Here is a 3,016-nt window from a genome sequence, read left to right on the forward strand (position 1 = left end):
GAATTAGGGAAGGTAAGAAGGATATGTATGCCCCCTCCCCAATTATTCGTAACTGAGGTCCTGTGTTGAACCTTTCTTTCAAAACTGCTGCAACACCAAAAAAGTGCTACCTCGCTTCATCCTCTTACCCATCTTACCTTCCCTAGGCCTTTGTCACCCTACCTGGATTTCTCCTCAATGGCTTCCCTGACTCCAGTTTTGCTACTCTCCAAGCCAAACTGCATTTCTGCTAGACAGGTAAATTTCCTAAACCTCTGTGATGACCTATATGGGAAAAGAATCTAAAAAAGAGTGGTTATATGTATATGTATAACTGATTCACTTTTCTCTACAGCAGAAACTAACATGACATTGTAAATTAGCTATACTCCAATAAAAATTAAAAAAAAAAATAATCTGGGTTTTGGGGAGTGACCATCATAGTGCTCCACCCTGGGAGAAGAAACCGACTTTATACATTTGGAGAAAGCAACTCAGTGTCTTGGTTTTGTGTGATGAATCTGCATGACACAGCTAGTTTCATTACTGAGGCTTTGGGCTCCAGCTGGCTCCACTAACAGGCATTCTGAAAAGGTTTTTCTAAGAAATTAACTCCATGGAATATTGAGGCCTGTCACCTCTCTCTCTGTTGGTTCTAATCTTTCTGACATGATTTTACTTGCCAAGAGTATGCATGTCAGTTTTATATTCATCACTTTGGTTGAAAATGTTTGGAGCAGGAAAACCAATTCTATGGCCGGGGCTTTCTAGGTGCATGGATTTCAGTGGCCTCAGATGGTTGCCACACCATAATTCCTGCAAGCTCCCAAGCTTCTTGTCCTTGAAGTTCTTTAAAAGCAAGCCTCAAAACCCTAGGAGATAATGTAAGCAATTGGTCAGGCTTCTACTGTCCCCTCTTCTTGATCCTAAACTAAATTAGCATGATCTCATTTATTCTCCAACTTTTTATTGACAGCCTATTATGTATCAGGTTTACCCCCATGGAGAACACAGGGTAGTGAGAAAGTCAAATAACCAGACTGACAATAAAATAAAGCCTCATACATACCATGACAGGTGCAGTGTAGGTTAGGGCTCTGGAGCCAGACTGCATTTGAACTCTAGCTCTGCCACTTACTGGCTGTGTAATGTTGGCCAGGTAACTTAACATCTCTGTGTCTCAGTTTTGCTATCTGTAAATGAAAATAATAATAGCACCGCCTTTCCACACTACCCAGACAGGGGTCCACATGGCTTGTTCTGCATTCTCATTGTAACTTAAAGGGAAGCTCTCACAATGTCCAGAGCTCTTGATGTCCTGAAAATGAAGCAGCAGGATGTCCTCATTCCTTGCAGCAGGAACCTACTTAGGTGGCACCAACCTTGACTCCCAAATGGAACAGTACATCTACAAAAGGAAAAGTGATGGCATCTACATCATAAATCTGAAGAGGACCTGGGAGAAGCTTCTGTTGGCAGCTCGTGCCACTGTTGCCATTGAAAACCCAGCTGATGTCAGTGTCGTATCCTCCAGGAATACTGGCCAGCGAGCTGGGCTGAAGTTTGCTGCTGTCACTGGAGCCACTCCTATTGCTGGCTGCTTCACTCCTGGAACCTTCACTAACCAGATCCAGGCAGCCTTCCGGGAGCCAAGACTTCCAGTGGTTACTGATCCCAGGGCTGCCCACCAGCCTCTCACAGAGGCCTCTTACGTTAACCTGCCTACCATTGCTCTGTGTAACACAGACTCTCCTCTGTGTTATGTGGACATTGCCATCCTGTGCAACAACAAGGGAGCGCACTCATTGGGTCTGATGTGGTGGATGCTTGCCCGGGAGGTTCTGTGCATGCGTGTGGCACCATCTCCCGTGAACACCCATGGGAGGTCATGCCTGATGTCTCCTTCTACAGAGATCCTGAAGAGGTTGAAAAGGAAGAGCAGGTGGCAGCTGAGAAGGCTGTGACCAAGGAGGAATTTCAGGGTGAATGGGCTGCTCCAGCTCCTGAGTTCACCGCTCCTCAGCCTGAGGCGGTGGACGGGTCCGAAGGTGTGCAGGTGCCCTCTGGGCCTATTCTGCAGTTCCCACTGGAGACTGCAGTGCTCAGCCCACCACTGCTCAGGCCACTGAATGGGCAGGAACAACCGCTGAGTGGTCTTAAGCTGCTCTTCCACAAACTCAAAATGGAAACAGGTTGATGGAAAATAAACAGTTTCTAAAGAAAGAAAATAATAATAGCACCTAATTTATAGGATTATCTTGAAAGTTAATTGAAATGATGTAAGAAAAGTGCTTAGAACAATACCTGGCACAAAGGAAGTACTCGGTAAGTATCAGCTAATATATTCCAGCCCAGAGGAAAGGTGGGGTGCAGTGAAGCAGAGCATGGGCCAGCCGATTATTGTTGCTACAGACTAGTACATATGAGAGTCTGATAGCCAGAGTCCACTTTGACTGGTCATGGCATCTGTCCTGATTGGCCAGTACGTCCATTTTTTTTTTTTTTTTTTTGCGGTACGCGGGCCTCTCCCGTTGCGGAGCACAGGCTCCGGACGCGCAGGCTCAGCGGCCATGGCTCACGGGCCCAGCCGCTCCGCGGCATGTGGGATCTTCCCGGACTGGGGCAGGAACCCGTGTCCCCTGCATCGGCAGGCGGACTCTCAACCACTGCGCCACCAGGGAAGCCCAGTATGTCCATTTTGATTGGTGGAGAATTAATTGTGCTGTGTGGGTTGTTTATTATTATTTATATCATCCCAGAGTCTAAATCATTGGTCCTGAAACATTAATATGCACTAGAATAAGTGGAATGCTTGCTAAAAATGTGGTTTCTTGGACCCCAGCCCAGAGAGTTTGATTCAGTTAACATGGAGTGGACACAGAAATATTTTATACAACCACTGCAGGTCTGCTGTCTGAGAAACTCTGATTTGGAGGGTCAGGGAAGGTCATCTAGAAGAAGTAACATTTAAACCAAGATGTGAAATTCTAGTTCCTGTAGGCAAGGAGATGGAGAGAACAGAATGGAGTAGAAGATT

The 3,016-nt window shown here is 46.2% G+C and overlaps 1 pseudogene; it reads left to right on the plus strand.

Annotated features, from left to right (window-relative positions):
- Nucleotides 1–1,276: 1,276 nt before the first annotated feature.
- On the plus strand, nt 1,277–2,139 carry LOC115851437 (small ribosomal subunit protein uS2 pseudogene; annotated as a pseudogene).
- The last annotated feature ends 877 nt before the right edge of the window (nt 2,140–3,016 follow it).

Source organism: Globicephala melas, chromosome 14, assembly GCF_963455315.2.
Source record: "Globicephala melas chromosome 14, mGloMel1.2, whole genome shotgun sequence".
NCBI classification, from domain to species: Eukaryota; Metazoa; Chordata; class Mammalia; order Artiodactyla; family Delphinidae; genus Globicephala; species Globicephala melas.